Below are 11,326 nucleotides of genomic sequence, written 5' to 3' on the forward strand. Positions count from 1 at the left end.
GCCAGCGTGGTGTAGTGGTTAAGAGCAGTGGACTTGTAATCTGGTGAACTGGGTTCGCTTCCCCGCTCCTCCACATGCAGCTGCTGGGTGACCTTGGGCTAGTCACACGTCTCTGAAGTCTCTCAGCCCCACTCACCTCACAGAGTGTTGGGACGCGGGTGGCGCTGTGGGTTAAACCACAGAGCCTAGGACTTGCCGATCAGAAGGTTGGTGGTTCAAATCCCCGCGACGGGGTGAGCTCCCGTTGCTCGGTCCCTGCTCCTGCCAACCTAGCAGATCGAAAGCACGTCACAGTACAAGTAGATAAATAGGTACCGCTCCAGCGGGAAGGTAAACGGCGTTTCTGTGCTCTGCTCTGGTTCACCAGAAGCGGCTTAGTCATGCTGGCCACATGACCCAGAAGCTGTATGCCGGCTCCCTCGGCCAGTAAAGCGAGATGAGCGCCACAGCCCCAGAGTCGGCCACGACTGGACCTAATGGTCAGGGGTCCCTTTACCCTTTACCTTTAATACCACTTTAAACAGTCATGGCTTTTCCGAGCACTGTAGTTTAAGGGTGCTGAGAGTTGTTAGGCAACCTCAATTTGCATCACAGACCCATAGTTCTCAGAGTAGCTTTTCCCAGGGGACTCTGGGAATTGTTGCCAGAATTCTTTGAGGGAAAGTCACCTGGCTGTGAACTGAAAGGCAATTGTCAGTTTTAGCAGTGCATGAGCAAGAGGCCTTAAGAGATGTGTGCCCAGAAAAATTAAAGAGGAAATATTTTATTGGTAAACTGAACACTAATGAATATCATTTATGCTAGGGCTGCGATATTTCCAGAGGTAAAAATCCAGACCCCAAAAAAGGTGTTGCTCTTTTTTTGCATGATAGTCCAAAAGGTTTTGGAGCTCGCCCCCTGGCTGGCCACCACAACACATATTGTTAAACGTAAGAGTGTCAACGGTTGAACTCTTTTGTTGATATAAAGGTGATTTGGGTACCTATGAATACTCCAGTCCAAATAACATATAATATGCTTTTGCTTGATAACTACGCCCACATCAGATGTTAACCAGTGGTTTGCAGGGGTGGGGTTTATAAATGTTTCGTTGGGTTGGGGGATACATTGTTTGACTGTTTGCAATGCTATTTGGCACCATTTGCTTTTTCTACCAGCTGCTTTTTTCGTTCATTTTTAGGAAATCTTGCCAATCAAGAAGCATTATGAACAGCTCCAGGCTTTATGCTTGCGGGCATAGAACGCTGGTGTTTTCCCTAACAAATACATAATGTATGTCACATGAATAGGTATACACATTTTATTCATAGGGCCTTCTCGGTGGTGGTGTCTGTCCTGTGGAATGCCCTCCCATCAGATGTCAAGGAAATAAACAACTATCTGACTTTTAGAAGACATCTGAAGACAGCTCTGTTTGGGGAAGTTTTTAATATCTAATGTTTTATCCTGTTTTTAATATTCTGTTGGGAGCCACCCAGAGTGGCTGGGGAAACCCAGCCAGATGGGCAGGATATAGATAATAATTTATTATTATTATTTTTTATTATAGATCTGGTAACCTGATTATGCCAGGATTCCTAATCAGGTGTTCATAAACCTTTACGTATCATATCTACCTGTTCTGTGTTTGCTACAGAAAACTGGTTTAATGTCAGGTGCTTCTCATAGCAATCAGCTGCCCAGAGTGAGTAGGATGTCACAATGTGATGATGAGGTCATTAAATATCAATCAAATATAAAAAATAATACCTTGTGGATTGATACAACCACTCAGATTTGGTTATGTTATGAAGTCATTGCAAGGAGTTCCAAAAACATTTGTGGTGAAATGGTACATAGCTTTCCTTCAGCTCTGTTGGTAATCAAGTCTTCCTGTTTTGAACAACTACAGTGTTGCTGGTGGTCGTGCTGCTGCTTTTCAAAAAGACTTACACTAAAAATGACATCAAGCTTTTAAAAAGAAATATGATTAATGAACTCTTGCTGTAGTGCACATTGCTGCTGGGGGGGGGCAATCACTTCCTACCCTTCCCCTCTGTTCAGGTCAGGTGTTTGGTTATTATTTAAATGCAGCTACTTAATCTAATTGTAAAATATTCTTTCCCAAGAGAAGCAGAGAGAAGGAGGGCAAACAACAGTGGGCAAATTTGCTGATCTTTCAAAGTCTTTGATCACCAGCTAAAGGATGTTGTGTCCATTCCGCTCACTTTTCAGAATAAATTGTGAAGGTTTATAGAGAGAGGCAAATGGGGCCGCAGCGCTTGGGTTGCTACTGACCCTTTAATTAGAGCAGCAGGGTGGAAGTAAATAAACCCTGGCTTCTCTCTTTTATGACCTTCGATTTCTGACAGGGACAAGCTATACTCAAGAAACCTTTTAATAACCACGTTCCTTGCCGGTAGAGGGGGAAAGTGTTTGATCTTTCCTCTGCAGGACGGTAGTTTCAGGCCAGGTGTTGCTGACATCGCAAAATGATTCACCTAAAAGCAACAGAAGAAAACAAAATTCCTGCGGTATTGGGGAAGGACATTTCTTTCTGTCGATGATCCCTGGGCTTAGTGGGAAAGCACTTGGGGAGAACTGGGGTCCTTTAATGAGCACAGGCCATTGTTATGTAACTGCTGCGCTTCAACAAGCACAGTGTTTTATGGAAGAGACTGGCCTCTTCACTCTCAGCAATCCGAAAGAAAAGCAGACCCGGAGGGACAGCAAATGGAAAGCAGAGAAGAAGCCTTGCCTGTGACCTTTGCTTCTGCAACTCAGCTGCTCCCAGCTGCTCTAAAATCTTCTACTCTCTTAAACATGTTTTCCCTTTCTCCCTTCCTGCTCCTGAGGTCCTCACAGGGCATCTATGTGGTGCCACCCTTCCTTCTCCCTTCAAAACCCACCCCTACCATGAAGGTTTTGACTTAATCATAGCACAAGAACAGCCCTGCTGGATCAAACCAAATACAGTGGTACCTCGGGTTAAAAAAATTAGGTCCATTCTTAACCTGAAACTGTTCTTAACCTGAAGCACCACTGTAGCTAATGGGGCCTCCCGCTGCCGCTGTGCAATTTCTGTTCTCATCCTGAATCAAAGTTCTTAACCTGAGGTACTATTTCTGGGTTAGCGGAGTCTGTAACCTGAAGCGTCTGTAACCTGAAGCGTCTGTAAACCTGAGGTACCACTGTAGAGTCCGCCAATCCACAGTGGCCAGCCAGAAGCCCATGGGAAACCCTCAAGGAAGACCTGAACCATACAGCACTCTCCCCTCCCGCAATTTCCAGAGACTGGTACTCAACATTATCCAATGTGATATGGAAGGCATTTCCTGAAATAGTGACTCATCCAAAGATACCCTGCGAGTTTCAAATTTACACAATCAATTCAACACTGGCCTTTCCAAGTCCCAGTTCCAGCATGCTCTCCGCTACACCAGGGATGGCAAATGTATGGATTCCAATTCCAGTCAGTCCCAGCAGCCAAGATTGATGGTCAGGGACAGTGAGAACTAAAGTCCCAGTATGTGAAGGCCACAGGTTCCTCATCCCTGCACTACACCATACTGGGGCTTAGCTCGCTAGGTGCTCACTTCCAATAGCCACATGGTCAAACATGTACCATAACAGATCATCAACTGAGAATATATTACTGAGGTCTACAAGCCCCACTCAGACACTTGACTTTGGGCTATGAAATGTCCATAATTCCAAGCAATGTGCAAGAGCTCAATACTTCTTTCTCTTTCAGCCCTCCATAGTTGCTGTCCATTAGCAACCTGGACTGTTCTACTGGAAGATATTCCCTCCTCCTTTCATTGGTCCTGATTATTGGAAGGCTGCCCCAGACAGTCTTTCCAAACATTATTTGCATTGCAAGCACCGATTAAGGTCTCTGAATATTTTCGCACCTCTCCGAGAACCGATTTGACGCCCTTTGGCAAATTCTTCAGGAAAGAACGTTTCTTTTGGCTTTGTCTGATTTCGTTTGATTAAAACCAACGCAGTTGTGTTTAGATTCAGCATGCACTTGGTAAAAATTTGGGAGTCCTCCTTTGATTTATAGCTCCAGGAGGTTTTGCTGCCTTGCCAATTAAGATTCAGTAATACTTTTGCTAGTAAAAATGGGACCTCATCAGGAAAGGACTGCTTCAGTTTAATATGCATATAGTAATTACCTATTTTGGGGGGTGACATTTAATAGACTGAAGTTCATTGCTGATCGTTTCATCCTTTTGTAAGGGAGTTGCTGGGAAAGGACGCGCACTTAACATTTGGGGATCTGACAGAAGAGGAGAAAATTATACCTCTTGGCTATACCCTTTTGATCTTGTCTGCTCTGCCAAGGTGAAAAATAAGGTGTGTTTCATACCAGGGATTTGTAGCGTATTTGGGATTGTTGTCTCCTTGCTTTGACTGATTCTTGATGTTCTGGAAGATCCTAAACTTCCCATCAATGCAGCTTTTGTTTTCGTGCTCCCCCTTCCTTTATTCTTACCAAGCAATAATAATAGCAAATCATTGCTTTGTTTAATAGAGAGTTTTGGAGTGTTTAAAGATTATATACCTGGCCTACGCCCCTGAAGTAGCCAAAATAACAAAGGCGTGATTGCCAAAGGAGAACTAAAACCAGGCTTCCTCAAACTCAGCCCTCCAGATGTTTTTGGCCTACAACTCCCATGTTCCCTATCTAGCAGGACCAGTGGTCAGGGATGATGGGAATTGTAGTCTCAAAACATCTGGAGGGCCGAGTTTGAGGAAGCCTGAATTAAAAGCACGAAATGGAGTATTAAGAGTAGCATATAGGAAGCTGCCTTTTACTGAGTCTGTCCATTGATCCATCCTGCTCAGCATTGTCTACACTGATTGGCAGCAGCTCTCCAGGGTGTCAGGCAGGTTGTCTCTCCCAACCTTCACCTGGGGATGCCAGAGATTAAAACTGGGACCTTCTGCATGCAAAGCAGATTTTGATTATGTATTTTGTATTGTGACTTTATCCTGCGAACCACCATGAGACTTGTGGGTATACAGATTTAATAAATAACAACAACAACAACAACAATGTCAGATGGCTGTTGCGGTTGCTCGAGAGTAACCAGGCAGGACTCCAACATGTGTTTTACAGGCTTTATTTTGGTGCAAGCTATTTACAGGGAAGAGCCCCAAAGCTCATGTCTGGCACAATCGCTAGCAGAATCCGGGAGTGGTCTTCCTTTGGACCTCCCCCAACATATGAGTTTCGTTACCCCCAACCTTCTCCTTCCCTCTTTGCGCCTTAGGCTACTGCGCAGGATGGGTGATGACAAGGGCGTGTTTCCCTCCTGTCCGGCTTGCCCAGGAGCGGTGTTAAGGTTCCCACCAGTATCCTCTGGTCCTTGCACTTCTTCCCCACTGGAGGTGGGGCTTTCCTCCTCCCCGGAAGAGGAACTGCTTCGCAAGATTTTCGGAGGCTCCCTGTAACACAACTGCCCTTCTATTTCTCCCTCTGAGCCAATGGCAGTTCCCTGACAAATAATAATATTCTAACACTCAACTGCAACCCTTCTCCTAACTTGGGGTGCTGCTGTAGGTTAAGTGCACCAGTGTCAAAAAAAACAGGGTAATGTGCTTTTAGGAAACTTCCCAAGGGGTAGAAGCAATTCCAGAACTACTTTGCTACATGTGGCTACCACCCTAGCGCTCTCTATTTCTCTTTGGAACTGCAGAGAGTTTGTGCAGATGGTTATAAAGGCCTGCACAAACTCACACACATGTTCCTCATGAAGAGGTGCATATGAGATGGAACCAGCATTGCATTTTTGGAGTGAGCCTCACAGGATCTGAAGCACCGTATTTTGCACGACTTCATTTTGGATCATGGGTCAGTCGGCCCAAATTTGAATTCCCCGCAATCCCTGCAAATTTTGGGCACAGTTAACTGAAGAGCGGGCACCACTGAACATTGCATGACTTTCTTCTGAGTAATCCTGCACAGAATTGGGTGCTCGGATCATAAATTAAGAAAGAACCTTTGAAGAGATCACTGGAGGGGTCGGCGATTTTAAGAGCACATCTTTACATGTCAAGACATGGAAATTAACACTTGAACCATCAGGGAGTTTCTGAATCAAAAATGGGTAAACAGTACAGGGAACCTCTTGCAAAACTTCTAATAAATCCCATCTGGCCCTGCCACGAAGCCTGCAATTTCCTTGGTGCTCAGTACCCAAAGCTTGCCACTTGTAAAAATCATTCTCCAAAGCCTTCATTTTTCTGCTTAGCTACAAAAAACAAATCCTTTTAACAAGTGCATCTCTGAGCTTCCTCAGTTTCAGCAAGAAACTTCCCTTCTTAAGTATCTCTTCATTGCAGAGATATTTTTTTCTCTGCGTGTAAAAGAACTGCAGGGGGACTCCAGGCTTGACGATTTGTGCAGTGACTGCATTTCACTTTTTGAAAACTCCCTGTGGCCTTAAGTGGCAAATGGCACAACAGCCCAAGAAAAAAATCCTATTGATTGATTCCCCCCCCCCCCCAGCCTCAAGATGCATACTCCAGTTCTTCTGCAAAAACTGATGTGGACGGGGATTGATTGACAAACATGGGTCATCGTCTCTAGGGTCTAACTAACAGCCACCTTCAGTGGGGATACTCTGTGGGCGCATGGTCCTAGTCCACATGAGCTCAGTTCTCGCCCTCAGCTGAACTGATGCCTAAGTATGTGTAGCTTAAATTAACTCAGATCTGTCCTGTGTTATCTTTTGCTTTCATGCAGAAAGAAATTTAAGGAAGCTGATGTGGAAATAGGGAGAACTGAACTTGTACTGTTTTATTGTTGTTAGCTGCCCTGAGCCCGGCTTCGGCTGGGGAGGGCGGGATATAAAAAAAAAAAATTATTATTATTATTATTAAAGGTTGAGAAGAATGGCAAACAGAGAGAAACACAGATTCATCCATCTCTCTCATTGGTGGAGCTGGTACATTCCAGAACTCTTTGCCTTTCTCCATGACTATGAGAATTGGACGGGGGATATGCAGAATGCCACTACCGATCTTCAGGAGGAGGGGGGGTTGCGGGCTCACGACCCCGCCCACACTCCCGCGGGGCTGGCGCCAGCCTCGCGGGAACCAGGGATTCCCTTAATTTCCATCCCCTGCAGCGCCAGCCAATCGGCAGGCGGCGGGGGCGGGCCAACTAGAGGCCACTTAAGGTCGGGGCAGCCCTGGGCTCGCCCCTTTTCTCCTTCTCAGCCGACACGGTTTCCCACCCACCCGCCCTTTAGGTTTGCCCTTGTTTTGCTATGGGTTTCGGCTGGTCGCCGCAAGGGGCCTGGTAGGAGTTTTTCCATTGGGCTAATTGGCTGGTTTTGGAGCCACTTGGTTTTTTCGCCTACCTCGTAGCAAAACGTCACAACTCCCTTGGTTTTGGCGGTAGGCATTGGCCGGGGTATTGTCATGCAAATGAGATCGGGGGGGAGGAACGCCATCACCTCCCCCAATGCTTGAAGGGTAGTTCGTTAAAGGACTCCGGGGGGCGTCGCCTCGTCCGAAACCTACGGAGGCTAGGGCCTAAAGCGCCCCCCCGAGCTGTAACCCCTCGGGGAGCGCCTAGGGATATGCATCTCGGGTGGCTCCCCCTGTTGGTGCTTAACCCTCTCCGGTTAGACCGGATAGTCTGTTAGGGCCAATGCCTAAAGCCAATACCTCTCTTACCTGTAATCAATAAAGTTGTGGCCATTTTCGCCCATTAACCTAAATTCTTGTGTCCAGTGTCTTTATTTATTCCACCTGTGGAGGGGGAGGGAATAGCCACGCAATAGTAAATTTTGTGGAATACATTTTGCAATATAAGAAGAGCCATGCAAATCTGCTAAAGTCTAATGTATGCAGCTTGCAGAATTCTGCTTTTTCTTGTTGCAGAACTGAGATTGTGGAACACAGACACATTTGATTATTTTCTCTTTTAAGCCTGAAGGGTGGAAAGCCAGCAGTTGGAGAGCAAATAGCCTGAAATGCATTATGTTGGTGTGTTTGATGAAAGGGGGCAATGTCCATGCATATGTGGCAAGTTGTTCTTGTCTATAATCACCACCACCACCACCCCTATGGAAGTTCATTTGAGGTATCTGAAATAGTTTCATTTTACCTCTGCCATTTACATTTGGAAAATGCAGCAAAACTGTTGTCTTGTATTCAGGGAAGGGCAGTGAATTAATTGTGCACGGTTCCTTTGAGGACTTCCCCATCCTCCACATTTAACCCCCCCCCTCTTCCTTCGGTTGTAGGGCACTTCCATGCTGTTGTTGCTTTCAGGTGGGACTCCCAAATCCAGGTTGTGGACTTACAGCTGTTTGGGAGCTCTGGCACACACAAAAACCCTGCTTCCCCCAAAAATAAGCCTGCTTGCGTTAAGGAAAGTGACGAGAAAATGCCTCAGAGAGTGTTGTGTTGGGTAACACTCGCTTTGACACAACATCACCTAACCTCCCTGCAAATAGATCAGAATGAATGCTCATTAAATAGCCAGGTTTGTCTAATCTGCCTGCAAACAAATCAGGATGCCATTGGAACCACCTGCTGCAAGCATGTGTTAAGAGCCCTGCCAGGGAACTGCCTATATAACTTTGTAAATGTATCAGTCTAGCTTATAACACCTGCATAGAGCCTGAATTCAATAGTCAAGGTTCAGTAGGCAACACATATATATGGCCTTGTTTTCAGGGGTAGAGGAAGAGGAGGACAGGGGTGGTGTTAATCACGATGTGACAGAATGATAACATGCTAGATGATATTCCAGTCATGAAAAACTTCACACCGCCCTCCCAAAATAAAATGTTTATGTGCTTGGGTATAGTGCACATCCATCATCCAAACTGCCACATGAAAACATAAAAATCTGCATGTTCTGATTTATTCCTATCGCCAACCCATTCCCCTGCTGTATTTGGAACTTTATGAAATGGCACATTTTCCGCACATGTCGAATGCGCTTTGCACCCTGAGCTGAGTGGTGTTGCCTCCCTCTCCAGCTGCCATTGGCCTCCCTGGTCCAAAGTAGGTGTGGGGTCCACAGTCCACCCCCCCGACCATCTGCTCCAGACCTCAAGGTGTTTGGAAACCAGCCACGAACCAGCAATGGACTCTGACCCAGAGCCTTGTGTTGCTTCAGTGAAGCTTCTGTGTGTTCATCATACACAACAGCATTTGCCCAGACAAATGCTCCTTATAGAAACGGAAACCTGGGTCTTGTCTGGAAACATTTCGGATGTGGCTGAGATATGTTGCCCAGCATAGCTTGTAAGAGAGAAGTCAAAACAGAAGGTGTCTCTTTGCACCAGTGGTCTGGAAGGGGGGGGGGGGTATTCCCAGTCTGTTGGCAAGGAATGCTCCACACCCTGGATTATTCCAATCAAATGCTGCCCAGGAACCAGCATGTTGATAAAACAAGAACTGTATTTGACACTTTTCACTCCAGAACTGAATCAACCTGCACCTTTTACTGGAGGCAGGTTCTCCCCCCACATCTCAGAGTCATCCCTTCATGTGTGATGTACGAGACGAGCTCACAGATCTCAGTGCTTTCCATTTCTGCAAGCTCACACGCTCTGAAATCATTAGCCGTTTTAGGAGGCAGTCTGCCGTGTAGCTACACCCTGAATTGCAGCCCACTCTGCTGTCTTGAAAGGAGGAGGAAATATTTGGTAGTGAAATTTGTACACACGCACCCCAGCTACCATTGGATCCTTCTGGGTAGGAAATAAAGGACTTCCTCCTTCCAGGTGATTCCCCCACTGAACAACACAGTCTTCCTCTTCTCCAGTGTGGGACAAGATGTGAACCTACAGCTACCCTTAAAAATTCACACTTGTCTGGATTTTGTGAGGCTGTTCTCCAATTATTGGACCCATCTAGTCCAACACCCTGTTCGCACAGTGGCCAGTCAGCTATCTGTAGGCAGTGACATAGCATGGGTTGCCAGCACTCGGGGCGATGCAGGAGGGAAACAGACATGTACATTCAAGTGCCTAACAGCATCTGCATACCCCCAGGAGATCACGGATGCAGAGACAAGAAAAGAAGAGTCATTTCATTGTCTGGAGAGGTCATTTCCTGGTTCGCATGGGGAAGCTATTTTTGATGGAGCCCAACAATCAAAGCGCACAGCTGTATTGAGGCAGCACTAGGTGTTCAAATTTTGCACCCCTAATTATTTTGCACCCGGGGCCACTGCCCCTGGGAGCCCCCACGCAATGCTACTCCCTGTAGGAAGCCCTCATACAACACCTGAGTGCAGCAGTGCTCTCTCCCAGCAACTGACATTCAGAAGCAGAATATAGCCATTACAGCTAGCAGCCAAGAGTAGCCTTATGAATTTATCTAATCCTTTTAAAGCCATCTGAGTTGGAGACCATCAGGATGCGGGTGGCGCTGTGGTCTAAACCACTGAGCTTCTTGGGCTTGCCAATCAGAAGGTCAGCGGTTCGAATCCGAGCGACGGGGTGAGCTTCCGTTGCTCTGTCCCAGCTCCTGCCAACCTAGCAGTTCGAAAGCATGCCAGTGCAAGTAGAAATAGTTACTGCTGCAGTGAGAAGGTAAACGGCGTTTCTGTGCGCTCTGGTTTCCGTCATGGTGTTCTGTTGTGCCAGAAGCAGTTTAGTCATGCTGGCCACATGACCCAGAAAGCTGTCTGTGGACAAACGTTGGCTCCCTCAGCCTGAAAAGCAAGATGAGCACCGCAACCTCTAGTCGCCTTTGACTGGACTTAACCATCCAGGGGTCCTTTGCCTTTAAACCCACTGTTTAACTATGCACTGTCAAAAGAAGTGCTTTCTTCTGCCTGTGGAGGTGTGGATTAAAATGGACATATGAGCGAGAATAGCAAAGCAAAGTACATTGCAAAGTGATTGCAGACATTAGACAAAACTGCATCTAAAAACGTGTGCAAGGAGAACTGTGCAGAAAAATGTTGATCAACTTTCACGAAAACTTTCTTGATGCATCAGAACTTAAGGCTGGAAAATGAGGATCTGAGAGAGCCACAAACAGACTGTTGTGACCATCACTTGCTCACCCAACTTTGGGAATGGCAATCAAAACCCTGTCCCACCGTGCACAACCCTAACAATGTTGTTATTCTGCACCTTTTGGCCTACGAAACCTTGCCCCCTTTCTCAGTCTCACTTTCTTCAGGTCAACTTTCTGTGTCCTTTGAAACGGCTGTTTTGTTTGTATTATGAACAAGTAAACTGATTAGCAGATGGCTGTTCATTTGTTTCTCCTCTGTCGACTTTAATGCAGCACAAATGGAAATCTTATTTAAATGGATAGTCCCGAAGCTCCTGGGAGAGCAAACCTCCTGGACACT

The sequence above is a fragment of the Podarcis muralis genome, chromosome 1 (genome assembly GCF_964188315.1).
Source record: "Podarcis muralis chromosome 1, rPodMur119.hap1.1, whole genome shotgun sequence".
In the NCBI taxonomy this organism is placed as follows: Eukaryota; Metazoa; Chordata; class Lepidosauria; order Squamata; family Lacertidae; genus Podarcis; species Podarcis muralis.